The sequence below is a fragment of the Ammodytes marinus genome (genome assembly GCF_949987685.1).
Source record: "Ammodytes marinus genome assembly, chromosome: 7".
NCBI classification, from domain to species: Eukaryota; Metazoa; Chordata; class Actinopteri; order Uranoscopiformes; family Ammodytidae; genus Ammodytes; species Ammodytes marinus.
The window spans coordinates 4,068,294-4,082,937 of NC_137211.1; the positions used below are offsets into that span (position 1 = coordinate 4,068,294).

The window sequence follows — 14,644 nt, forward strand, 5'->3', positions numbered from 1 at the left end:
AGAAGGGAGGAGATGGGCCGCCAGCAGCAGTCGGCCGCTTGAGCTGGCAGAGGTCACTGTCAGAGTAATAAGCTTCTCACACACACACACACACACACACACTTTCTCTCTCTCTCACACACACACACACACACACATACCAGACAAACACACACACTTTCTCTCTCTCACACTAGACACACACACTCACACATACACACACACACACACACACACACACACACACACACACACACACACACACACACACACACACACACAGCATGGATGCGGCCAGTGTGTGCAACAGCAGATCAGGTTGTCCCGGCTCCTACAGATGCTTCACGGGACGCTGAGGACGAGGTGAGTGAGTCATCTAATATTTTCTCACTGTTTTATACTTCATGTCGGGGGGGGACTCGGAAATCTTAAAAATCCTACTGTTATTGAGACTATACCGGGCCTACATATACAGCTGTTGTCTGTGGCAATGTTTAACACTGAAAAATAGGCTGTTAAAGTTGAGAAAAAGACCATTTCTAAAGAGGAATTATGTGGGAAGAGAGATTAGGGTAAAAAGTAAATACTAGGAGAGGTAGACAGAAGGGTTCATTTGAGCGTCTTGTTTTGTGAACAGAAAAACGAGCACCGAACCGGACCGCAGGTGTTTTCCGCTCTCGAAATAAATTGGATTAACGCAGCCCAAAAGATGTCAACTGAGGACAGAGAAGTTAGCCGCACAAATGCACAATTTCTTCCTGCTTCCCTAGATTTTATGATTGGTTTGTTATGGTTGAGGGTTGTGTGTTTAGGGTGATAAAAAAAAGCTTGAAAGCACTCAAAATGTTGTTGTTTTTTTATCTGTCAGGTAAGATCAGAAGCCTGTATTGTCATTATATTCAATGATAAATACAGGCTCTTTGATCTTATCTTATAGTTCTCTCAGTCGATGCAATAGTTTGTAAAGTTACAACTTCATAAAAAAACATTCTGCTTATTTATTTTATGTGTCTCGGTTTATTTATTTTTTAGCTTTGTAAGTTAACTGGACCCATTTTGAACTTCCGTATTCTTGTCCCTGATCTTGTATTGTATTCTAATATGATGCTGAATGTGGTGTATGAGAGTATTGTATGTGTTGGTTGTGCTTGATTGTTATATCCTACGTAGTTCTGCATTCTTGGTCAGGTTATTTTACCTGGTTAGATAAAGGATATTGATTAAAAGTGGAGTCAACTTTTTTTGAGGACTCTTGGTGTCAAACCCCTTTTTGTCAAAATCAGTACTGTAAAAAGCTCCTCACTAACCACCACCTGTGCTCTAAGCTCGAAAAAATAATCACGTGTTAACACCTAGGCTCTATGAATGGACAATTTGCTTGTTATGGTGCACTGGGCCCCCTTTTGTTTACGCACCCTTTGTTTACATATCGGTTTACAGAGGCTACAGAGGCTAGGCTGTGAATTAACACATGAGTATTTTGTCAGCGTACACACAGTATGGACAAGTAGTGGATCGTGAGGAGATATTCACTGATTTTGACAAAAAGTGAATTTGACAACAAGCGTTCTCCAGAATCGCAGACTCCACCTTTCAATAGGATAGCGATTGGTTTATATATCGTTAGCCTCATAGCATAATTGCCTAAATCATATTTACTCTACTCTACTTTTACTCTATATCTACTCTACTCTACATCTACTTTTCCCTACTCTATAACCCTTAAAATATGACTTAGGCAAATATGCTATTAGGCTAACGAAAAGTAGATGTAGAGTAAAGTAGATGTAGAATAGAGTAGATGTAGAGTAAAAGTAGATGTAGAGTAAATATGATTTAGGCAACTATGCTATGAGGGTAATGATACTGAACAAAGCTAGGCCTGTGAGCGTCAGGTGAACCGAACTGTAGTAGATTCACTACAAAACTGAATCCCGCCTTCAAAACTGAAATATTTACAGCTTCTAAATCCCTCTAGAAGTTTTCATTCCAGTAGATTATGCAGCTATCTTCGAATGAAAATATAAAAAAGTTAAAACAGATGATCAGGGGAACGAGACTTTATTGATCCTCGAGGGGTAAATTCAGATTTTTCAGATGATTTCGCGTTCATAGGTTTGGCATTTTTGGTTAAACAATAGTCTCACGATGTTTTTCAACAAAGGGGATATTTTGACTTACTGTAAAACTCTTTCCAGCCCCCTTGTGTGTGTTTTCGAGGCTGACGCTGCTGAAACCTGGTTTGTGTTAAAGCTGCAGTGTGTAGAATTTTGGTTTTTATTTCCTAGCAGATTTTGTAGAAAACAATTATAATATCCATTAGTACGTTTAATTTAGTGCATAATAGCTGATTTTTTTTTTTTTTATTATTTATTTTTTCCTTAGAAAGGGTCTCATATATGTCCATATTTCTCCATACTTTGGACCAAGGCCTTGTCGCCGCCATTTTGGAAGTGTCATAGTTGGAATGTCATCAGGTGCATTGTTTAGAATGTAGAATTGTTCTTGTCCTTGAAGGCCACTGTAGCTTCTGTTATTATTCTAAAGGGGTGGGGTTACCCAGGGAGCGTTGCATTCTAGAACTTTCTAGAACTTACTTGATGATGTCATATTACACACTGCACCTTTAATACATGGTCGATAGTTTTTCGCCGGCTTTTTCTTTGCGTTCTCCTGTTGACACACAAGTAGAAAATAGAAGAAGTTCAAATTACAAATACACCCATGTATCAAAATGCAGAAGTAGAAATAGGAGAAGTTACCAAAATAACCACATGAAAAAAATGCATGTTCAATACAAACTGCATTCAATGGTGAGGACATATCATGAGCAAAATTAATTTATAATCCCCTGTAACTGTAAAAACACATATCCATAAAAATCCTTCTAACTATGTCATTTGTGGAGTTAGCTGCATGATAGTAAGCAGTAAGCCGTAAGCAGAGTATGAATATATTGTCATTTAAGTTTGATAAACTTCACTTAACTTGCTATGCTCTGGCTCTTAAGAAACGGGAAGTATCTTGAACCAACCGCAATGTTCTATATAAACAAAGACTGTTGCCATGGAGACATTTAAACACTGCCATGTCACACGGTCTAGACTGTAAAAAAAAAAGCTGTTTAATTTTTATTTAAGTTTTTATAAGATCTATGAACAATTATTTTCAGGGGCGCCCTTAGCTCAGTTGGTAGGGCGTCCCCCCCCATGGGCCTCGGCCAGCAGCGGATCGGGGTTCGATTCCAGCCCGCGGTCGTTCTCTGCATGTCACTCCCCTCTCTGCCCCATTTCAACTCTGTCTCTACACTATCAAAAATGCCAAAAAAATATCTTAAAAATAAATATATGTATTTTTAATCAGATCTTTGTGGGAGCTTATTACAATTATGATATTGTATATTGATGTTACTGTTTCAGACCAGGTTTACAGAGGCTTTTAAGTATCAAAGTAGAAGTGAAAATGTCTCTGTGACTAAAATAACCTTTACAGAATCAGAATCACTTTTAATACATCTTATTGTACAGTAGGGGAGAACGGGGTAATTTGTCACACGGGTTGGTTGTCACAATCGTTATATCTCAGAACCAGAAGGCGCTGTCTGTGAAATTTTGGTATGTAAATATCCAGAATTGGGCTCAGAGGTCACCTATATAGTCTTCCTTGGAGTTAGACGACTGTTTGTGTTTTTCATGTCAAATTGAAAATATTTAGCTCCTCAGTATTTTTCTTCTAGGCTTTTACACAATGGGTTTATGACAAAACACTTGTTACCCATACAAAGTGTGAAGGGTAAACTATAGTTTAGATTGTGGTTAGCAAGCTAATTAGTTGTCAGATGGTTGTTGGCCTTGATGCTAGCAAGAAATTCAAGTTGGGGTTCGTTGTCACATTGTTTGGGGGGTTGGTTGTCACATGTTATCTCAAGGCTGCAGCCAGAAAAGGAACCCAATAACGAAAGAAATTGTCAAGCTGTATCCTCACTGACACCCCAGAGAAGGAAAGAATAGAGCAGGAAAAGGCAGCTAGCATGCAAAAGAAAAAAGGGCAACAAAATCAAAACAACCCAGTGCATCCCAAACTAGACCAGCTGCCAAGGCTACAGTAAGTTATGAGGCCTATTTGTCAACTTGTCAATGCAATTAAACTTTCAAATTTAGTTCTACTTTCTTGCCTTCTTTTTAGGATTATTCCCATTAAGATAACATTGTGACAAACAACCCCATAGTGTTTGACAACCGACCCCTTGATGGGGTTGGTTGTCACAATGTGTAAGGGTGTCTTTGATGATTAATTTCTTCTTTATTACAATAAGATAGAAAAAGTGAGGGGTACACATTTCAAGCCAACACCTTAAGCTTCAATTTAATGTAGGAATGACTATTGAAAGATGTTTAGGTGATGAGCAATTCTCACTAGAGTAAAAAGTGTGCCTACTTACCCCGTTCTCCCCTACACAAGAGTCCAATTCTTAGGCTTGGTTCCTCAACATTCACATAGCAGCAACAGTACAAGATAAAGTAAATAAAGATAAGAAACCAGAAGAAAAAGTATGTGACACTATAGGATTGTTATTGCTGGTGCGTTAATTTGTAAACAGAGTTGTACTATTATAGCAAGTCGAGTTAAAGTTCATTTAAACTTAAATATATATTTACTTTAAATTGTACTTTAAGGTACTAAAACAAGTGAATACTAGTCTGTATACAAGAACATTCAAGATACTTTAAATAGATTTTTGTGTGTGTATTGGTTCCCAGACTCCAAAACATTAGGTCAGCCCCTAAAAATAAGATTTCTCCAACACAGTTTAAATTCATATTTTGGACTATTATGTCATCTTTGCTTTCGTCCAAAAAGATGTTGGATTACCTCATATCTTAAACCTGCAGTGTGTAGAATTTTGGGTTTTATTTCCTAGCAGATTTTATAGAAAGTAATTATAATATCCATAAGTACATTTAATTTAGTGCATAATAGCTGATTTTTTTTTTTTTAATTATTATTTTTTTCCTTAGAAAGGGTCTCATATGTGTCCATATTTCTGCATATTTTGGACCAAGGCCTAGTGCCGCCATCTTGAAAGTGTCATAGTTGGAATGTCATCAGGTGCATTGTTTAAAATTTTTAATTGTTCTTGTCCTTGAAGGCCACTGTAGCTTCTGTTATTATTCTAAAGGGTTGGGGTTACCCAGGGAGCGTTGCATTCTAGAACTTTGTAGAACTTTCTTGATGATGTCATATTACACACTGCACCTTTAAAGCCTCGAATAGATATTCAAATTAAACCTGAGAAGAGGAAATGTCTCTTTTGTGGAGCTGCTAAAAAAAACTGACACACACACACACACACACACACACACACACACACACACACACACACACACACACACACACACACATACACACACACACACACTAACATTGTAAACATATTAAGTACATTTTCAACCACAGTTTTTTATCACCTGCTCTTTGATGTGAACTAATTTGCTGAGCTATGTACGTATTAATTTTTTTAAGTTGTATCTCTTTGCATATGTTTGTCTTTGTTAGTATGATTTTTCGATATGAGGCACGCAACCTTAAAGGAATACTTCACCCATACGGAACCGGCGTTCTATCATTATAAAATCGCTATTATAATATAATGAATGGGGTTTTTCTTCCCTCAGTCTTCCCTAAGTCTTCCCTTGGCCCAGCTGTCCTGTTAATCCTAACCCTTACTGTGATGTCACAAAAAGGAAACTGGGTTAGACAGTGAGACCATAAAACACTCTTTCTGCCTTTTCTCAGGCTAGGATGATCCGATTTAATTTTTTTTTGCACATTTATACTTCATAGGATCTCCGAGTTCAATACACCTTCATATTCCAACTGGTGAAGTACGCCTTTAAGTGCCTTGATAGACACCATTGAACCATTAAATTGAATTATATTAAACTGTATTTTTACTAAATTGTAAATGTATTTAGTAACTTTTCAACCACTTTCTTTGCACCTGCTCTTTATAGTTTTCTAGTGAGCCCCGTTGTAGTAGTATTGCTTCCCATAAGGCCAGTGAGTGTCCCCGTGATCCAATCCCCATACTTCCCTACTATTTAGTATGCCAGAAAAAGATTTCGGATGTCCCAATACATGCACGTCAATTGTAGTATGCTGAAAATACATAAATGCCCCCACTAACTCCAATAGCATTTGGGAGTATTCATCTTTATTCTCTTATTTCTCGACATAATGAAAAAAAAATTCTTCCTTATCTGATTTTTTTTTCTCTCCTGTGGCCCTTAAACTCTTCTGTACTTTAGTATGTAGTGTAGTAAAAAGGAAAAGTATGTGATTTGGAACGCAGGGTGTGTGCAATCTGTGGAGATTGGTCTGGCTGTGAGCTTGTTAGCGCCAGCCCATTTGCACTGGATAAATAAGTCCCTCATGAAGGGGCCCTCTCCGCATGCCTCTGCGATTGTGTGTGTTCAACTGTAAAAGTGTGTGTGGCACTGCGGTAAACACGTCTCATTGTCTTACAATTAATCTGCTGACTGAAGCTTGACCCTAAACCCTAAACACACAGCCCTTATTAACTTCAGCTGTGTGTGTGTGTGTGTGTGTGTGTGTGTGTGTGTGTGTGTGTGTGTGTGTGTGTGTGTATGTATGTATGTGTGAGTGTGTGTGTGTGTGTGTGTGTGTGTGTGTGTGTGTGTGTGTGTGTGTGTGTGTGTGTGTGTGTGTGTGTGTGTGTGTGTGTGTGTGTGTGTGTGTGTGTGTGTGTGTGGTGTGTGTGTGTGTGTGTGTGTGGTGTGTGTGTGTGTGTGTGTGTTTGTGTTGGATGTTTATAGGCACATTACAGAGTGTATGCTTTAAGGGGGCAAGTGAACTTAGATCTGAAAAATGTCTGTTTGATAATCACTGATGACACAATCCACCCTGTGAACATTTCTGGCAACGTGTTCGAAGGCCCGCGGAGAACAGATTGCGGCTGCTAATTGGCGCTCGCTAATTGGGGGAAATCAGGGGCAACAGATAAACAGACGCTGGACTTTTTAACTTTTTTACTGGACTTGTTTGGCGTACTTGCTTTTCCTTCAAGTTGTGTGTGTATAGGAAAAGCCTACTATGGATGCCTCGCTGTCCATTTTCAATTCTGGCTTTTCAAATGCATATAGCTACATTATTAAATCACAAGAAAAGAATTGTCTTTTTTACAGGGGAAATAAAAGCCTGTGTAAAATTAATTAATTGGGTCAACTATAATGCAACGGATAAACAGACAGTGTGGGAAAAGTACATTTAACTGACTTCACCCATACTGAACCTGTGTTCTATCAATACATAAAATCGCTATTATAATATAGTGAATGAGGTTTTTCTTCCCTCAGTCTTTCCTCAGTCTTCCCTCGGTCTATATGTTTACTAGTGTGATGTCACACTAGTAAAATGTAAGGTTATACAGTGAGACCATAAAACACTCTTTCTGCCTTTTCTCAGGCTAGGATGAACCAATTTTAAAAAATATTGCATGTTTATACTACATAGGATCTCAGAGTTCAATACACCTTCATATTCCCACCGGTGAAGTAGGTCTTGAAGTACTGGACTTTTTTGGTAATTGTTTTTAACTTCACTACTTAAAGTGACTAAAAAAGTACTTCACAATTGCACATGTTTGGTGGTAAGACATCTTGTATAAGTTTCCCTAAACAAATATCTTTACTTTTTATACTTTGATTACATTTCCTGAAATACTTTTATCCTTCCTTCGAGGAACTTTCAAGTTTCATTTTTCCTCTGATGATCATTAATGACCTGTAACAGCAAACGAGACCATCAGTGTAAAGAATCCTATTTCTATAATGCTTTTGCTCAGGTCTGAATCCCCTCCAACTCAAACAAAGCTATTTATGGCAGACATACTGGAAAATACTGTGTCTATGAACAGTAAATCAAAAGTTTACTTCGCTTCACCATGGTCATATTACCATTACTTTCAAAGGTTTTTTTATTGAATGTTAATAACAACAAAATTGTAGCACAGCGAGTACACATTTTTCCCCCCTTTTTCTCCCGAACATACCCCACCCACATCCCACCCTCACACCCAACAACACAAAACACACACCACAAGAAATAAAAACAAACAATCAAAATGAAAAAAAACAAAAAACAAAAAAAAAACACAAAGAAATAAAATTGAATCAAATAAAAAAGGGGAGGGGGAAGCTACTCTTCAATTAATGTGGTCGGTTTCTTAAAATAGTCTAGGAAGGGGCGCCATATTTTATGAAATTTAGTCTCAGATCCCTGGGTAGTGCAACGAATTTTTTCCAGATTCATACATGACATAATGTCTCTAATCCAATGTGAGTGGGAAGGAGGAGCAGGATCTTTCCACTTGAGTAGGATAGTCCTGCGAGCGAGTAATGAGGTGAAGGCCAGTACTCTCAGCTTCACTTTGGGTAGGCCCGAATTTGGTGCAATGCCAAAAATTGCAGTGAAAGGGTTCGGCTTAATTTGATGCTGAAGTACTTCAGAAATTGTATGAAAAACTGATGTCCAGAACTGAGTCAAGGTGGGACACAACCAGTACATGTGAAAGAGTGATGCCGGTGCACTCTTACAGCTATCACAGGTCGGGTCTACATCGGGGAACATACGAGCTAATTTGGTTTTAGATATGTGGATACGATGTACTACTTTAAATTGCACAAGAGCATGTCGGGCGCACATGGAGGTAGAGTGTATCCGATCCAGGACTGAATCCCACATGTGATCTGTGAAGGCAGAACCTAGGTCCTGCTCCCACAGGGTTCTTATAGCTGCTAATGAGGGGCTATGCAACTTCGAAATAAGGTTGAAAAACACAGAAATTGAGCCTTTTAATGTGGGGTTTACAGAAAGAAACAAATCAACATGATTGGCTGGCGGTTTATAAGGGAATTGGGGAATTAACTTCTGCGTAAAATGCCTGATTTGCAGAAATCGGAAAAAATGTGTCTTTTCGATACCAAAATGTTTTGTCAATTGGGAAAAACTAGCAAATAGATCATTAATAAATAAATCACCGATGCATTTTAAGCCTTTTTTATGCCAGATCTTGAATGCACCATCCACCGTCGAGGGGATAAATAAATGATTAGCTGCAATTGGGCTGAAAAGTGAAAAATTCTGCATTCCAAAATTCTTCCTAAATTGGGTCCAAATTCGAAGGGAGTGCTTAATCACGGGATTACTGTTGGGAATAGCCGAAGAGAGTGGAAGTGCAGCGCTTAAGAGGGCAGATAGAGACAATGGGCTAACAGCGCTGGACTCCATTGTTACCCATACTGGGGCTGAGTCGTCAAGGTGAAAATGCACCCAATACACTAAAGAACGGATATTAGCAGCCCAGTAATAGTATTGGAAATTAGGGAGGGCCATTCCGCCTGTTTGTTTTGGTCTTTGAAGAAATGCTTTCCTTAACCGAGGGTGTTTGCCATTCCAAATATAATTTATCATTAAAGAGTCAAGGGCCTGAAAAAAGGATTTGGGGAGAAAGATGGGGAGACATTGGAATAGATATAGGAACTTTGGGAGTAATGTCATTTTAATTGAATTTATTCTACCTATGAGAGAGAAAGCCAGAGGAGACCACTTCGATAATATTTGCTTCGCCTGATCCAATAATTTGAGGAAGTTCGATTTAAATAGGTTTTTAAAATTTCTGGTGAAACATACCCCAAGGTAACTCAGATGTTCTGTCACCACTTTGAGTGGGAGAGCTGTGTAATCAAGTTTAAGAGCTTCTTTATTAATCGGAAAGAGTTCACTCTTGCTCAAGTTAAGTTTATAGCCAGAAAACTGACTAAAGACCTCCAACACAGAAAGTGCCTCCGGTAAAGAGGTGGCTGGCTTGGCGACAAACAAAAGTAAGTCATCGGCGTATAATGATACCTTATGTTCAATTCCTCCTCTCCATATCCCCTGAATCTGTTTGTTACCTCTGATGGCAATCGCAAGTGGTTCGATTGCAATAGCAAAAAGGAGTGGGCTCAAAGGACAACCCTGCCGGGTCCCACGGTGCAGATCAAAACTACTTGAGTAACGGCCGTTTGTTAATACTGAGGCAGAAGGGCATGCATATAATAATTTAACCCAAGAAGTGAAAACAGGACCCAAACCGAATTTCTCAAGAGTGAAAAACAAATAATTCCATTCTACTCTATCAAATGCTTTTTCAGCATCCATAGAAGCGAGGCATTCTGATTCAATATTTCTGGGGGAATATAAGATGTTCATTAGCCGGCGGATATTATAAAATGATTGGCGTCCCTTTATAAACCCAGTTTGGTCGGGGGATATGATAGAGGGGAGAACATCCTCCAATCTGTGGGCGAGAATTTTAGCAAGTATCTTCACATCCGTATTTAATAGTGAAATTGGTCGGTATGATGCACAATCTAGAGGATCTTTATCCTTTTTTAACAACAGGGAAATACAGGCCTGGTAGAACGAAGGCGGGAGTTTACCTGAGTCAAATGAGTCTGAGAATACTGAACATAAAAAAGGCGATAATTCGGCTGAAAATTTCTTAAAAAAGTCAGATGGAAGTCCGTCTGGACCAGGAGATTTGCCTGATTGCATAGATGTTATTGCTGCAATAATTTCCCTCTGAGTAATAGGTGCCTCAAGGCTATGTCTCAGGTCTTGAGAAAGGGAAGGCATGTTTAGGTTACTGAAAAAGGTTTCCATCACCGCTGCGTCTACTGTACAGTCAGAACTATACAAATTTGAATAGAATGTTTTGAACTTTTCGTTTATCGATTTCTGATCTGATGTTGTACACCCACTGTCTGTCCGTATTCCAGGGATGAGTTGCTTCGCTCTAAATCCGCGCAGTTGATTGGCCAGTTGTTTACCAATCTTGTCACCATGTTCGTAAAAAGTACTTCTGCTCCTAAGCAACTGGTCAGCAACCTGACGAGAGGAAAGAAGGTTGAATTCTGTCTGAAGTTTTAAACGTTCTTTGTAAAGTTCAGATGAAGGTGAATTAGCATACTGTCTGTCTATGTTCAGAATCTGATCAGCAATTTCAGTTTGTTTCTGTTTTGTACACTTATTTTTGTATGCTGCAAATGATATAATTACACCTCTCAAATAGGCTTTCAGGGCTTCCCAAATTGTTGCATTGGACACATCTGGTGTTTTATTTATACTCAAAAACGTTGTAATATGTGTAGAGATGTGTGAAAGAAAACTCTCATCAGTGAGCAACAATGGATCCAGTCTCCACTGCCTTCTTGTATACTCAACGTCAGGGAAAGCCAGTTGAAGGAGCAGAGGAGCGTGATCAGAGATCACAATACTTTCATAACTGCATGACTTAAGGTCTGACATCAATGAATTATCAACAAAAAAATAATCAATTCGGGTGTAAGTGTGGTGGACATGTGAAAAGAATGAATATTCTCTTCCTGTGGGGTATAAAAACCTGTATGGATCAGAGAGGCTATAATCAGCAAGAAATGATTTGATATAACCTGCAGATCTGCTAAGAGTGGCAGGTTTGGGGGAAGAGCGATCTAAGACTGGATCTAGATAACAATTAAAATCCCCACCAAGAATAAGAGAATGGGAATTGAGATCGGGGAGTTGAGAAAAAAATCTCTTAAAGAATTCTACATCGTCGACGTTAGGCGCGTAGACGTTGGCCAAGATGACAGACTTATTGTAAAGTTTGCCTGAAACAATAATAAAACGTCCATTTTTGTCTGATATAATGTTTGAGGACTCAAAAGGAATATTACTATCAATAAGGATAGCTGTGCCCCTGGCCTTAGCCCTGAAATTAGAATGAAAAAATTGTCCACGCCAGCATTTACTTAGTCGCCCATGGTCAGAGTCATGTAAGTGGGTTTCTTGAAGGAAAACTATTCCAGCCCTGAGCCGTTTTAGGTGGGTTAAGACCTTACCCCTTTTCACTTGGTGATTAAGCCCCTTGACATTCCAACTAATTAAATTAAGATTGCCCTTCATCTAGCTCAGTTATAGTGAGAGTAAAAAGAGTTGCTCCGATAACAAAAAGAGTAGCAAAATACAGAGGAAAAAAAAAGCACACAAAAAAAAGGAAAACACAGATAACTGAAAACACAGCAGGTGCTAACCCACCAGCTAAACCCACAGTTGACACCACCCCATCCCACCCAGAACCCACCCCATGTATTGCTCTCAACAGCAAACCCCGAAAGACCCTTTCATACCAGTCTGGCACAAAAAACAGAACCAAGAACACTGGCGAAACAAAACAAAAAAGTAAACCTCTTAGGTCCATGACTTGTGGAACAAGGGCAGCCTAAAAGCCCACTGCCCTAGGTATCATTTACAAAAATGTGTTCAGATATTAATTTAAGGAAAACATAGCGATTTCTTTACGAAAATAGAAATGGTTGACAATATAGGCCCCGGCTATGAAGATATACACTGAAATGCCAGCTTCACAATGATTTGTGACGTACAAAGCCATAAATTTGAAAGGATCTTTCCATGTCCAAAAACAAAACAGAGGTTGTCAAATTTGCATATACACACAACCTATCTCACATACCGTTACTCTCCCGATCAAACGGCCGGCAGAGACTGGTGTGGTTTCCAAAGCTTATCCAAAGCGCGCCCGGAGAGCATGACGCACAGACGCAGTGCCAAACATGTACCTCAGCGCCTCTCGATATATTCCATTGCCTTTTCCGGATCATCAAACACCCGTGGGCTCTGTCCACTGATGAAAATCTTCAGAAGTGCAGGGTAGAGCATTCCAAATTTAATCCTGCGCTCGTGGAGTGCTTTCTTGCAGCGTGAGAAGGCTTCTCGCTTCCTTTGCGTCTCCCTCGAGTAATCCGGGAAAATCATAACTTGTTTACCATTCCACGTCAGGCGTTTCTTTTCCCGTGCTGCTTCCAGAATGGCTTGGCAATCTTTGTATCGTAGCAAGCGCGCCACAATCGTTCGGCCATGATTCTTCTCCCCTGCTTCCAGCCGCGTCCCGATCCTGTGAGCGCGGTCCATCTCGATACCCCCCGGGGTTGGATCAATGCCAAGGGTCGCTGAGATAAACTCGTTCAGGAACGCAGTCACATTGCTCTTTTCAGCCCCCTCCGGTATCCCAACGAATCTGAGGTTGTTGCGTCGGGATCTGTCTTCAGCAGTGGCCAACCTGTCTGTCAGTAGTTGTATGTCCTCTTTAGTGGCTGCCGCCGGTCTTGCCCTTATGTTAGCTTGCTCGTCCTCTAGCTGACTCACTCGGTCTTCCACCTGCGTAATGCGAGAAATGAGGGAGGATAGCTTTGTATCAACGGAACTCATAGACCGACGAATTTCTTTCAGATCTGCCGTTTCTTCCAATATTTTGCTCAGCATCCCGTGAATCTGAGCCATGTCAGGCTGGTCGGGCTCCGTGGCGGTGCTAGCTGTAGCATCTTTGCTAGCTGCTACTCCCTTCGTGCACATGTTGAGCTGAGTCTGTGCGGTGGAGCGAAGTTTCCTTTGTTCAATATTACAAGCAGCCGTCGAACTTTTACCTTCTTCTGACATAGTTTAGTTCCACATAACATGTAGAAGAAAAATGCCTATATCTGAACTTATTTTAGGATGTATTAAGGATATTAACCCAAAAGACAGCAGGAGCACACGTTTCAAGCTGCCATCACGTATCCCAGCGTCACGTGACTCCCCAGCGTCACGTGACTCCTCATATTACCATTACTAATCTGACATAGTCACATATAAATACATTACCTCATGGCCAAGCATCCTGCCGTCTCTCTTTCACTCGCCTCCTAAACAAATGCAACAAACACATTTAGTGCTACTTTATTCTACATTGTACTTTTTCATCCACTACCTTCATCTTACCTATCACCTTGAAAATGACGATTTTACATAAAAAAAACAGGACAATGATATAAAATTCAATACTTAAAAGACCTACTTCAGCGGTGGGAATACGAAAGTGTATTGAACTCTGAGATCCTATGTAGTATAAATGTGCAATTTTTTTTGAAAACGGTTCATCCTAGCCTGAGAAAAGGTCTCACTGTCTCACCCTACATTTTTCCATATGTGACATCACACAACATAAAATGTAGGGTTAGGATTAGCAGGACAGCTGGGCCAAGGTAAGACTGAGGAAAGAAAAACCTCATTCATTATATTATAATAGCGATTTTATAATGATATAACGCCGGTTCCGTATCGGTGAAGTATTCCTTTAACTACTGGTTCCCACTGTATTTGGTTTGTGGCCCCTCACAGAGAGGCTCAGTCGGAGCCCCTTGTCATGTTTCGTGTGTTTTCTAGCAGCTCCATCATCATAGAGATATTTCACCCTCCAAACGGCTCACATGGTTTTCATTTTTATAGCGTTTCACTTTTTCCTAAAGCAGGAGCGTTTTTCGGGGAAAAGCTTGACATATGAATATCAATTCTTCCTGCTGAAATGTGTTTTGGATTTTTTTGCTCTTAAAGGGATATTTGTACATCGATGCATTGGTAGATTTTATTTGAGTGAAGTGTCTCAATTCTTGTTCTAGCATTGTGCTGGATGACATGTGGGCCTTCACAAAGAGAGACCATCTTATATCGCTTCAGGCGGTTTTTGATATGTAAAATAAGATCCTTAAAGACTGCATGCGAGGCT

At 39.7% G+C, this 14,644-nt stretch overlaps 1 protein-coding gene across 1 annotated transcript in view; it reads left to right on the forward strand.

Annotated features, from left to right (window-relative positions):
• The first annotated feature begins 245 nt into the window (after positions 1-245).
• The window catches only part of LOC307252772 (vasopressin V2 receptor-like), a 28,616-nt gene continuing 14,217 nt past the window's right edge, over positions 246-14,644 (forward strand). Inside the window, exon 1 of the mRNA XM_080030552.1 lies at positions 246-342. The gene's annotated coding sequence lies outside the window, so the exon portion shown is untranslated. The remainder of the gene's footprint in view (positions 343-14,644) is intronic.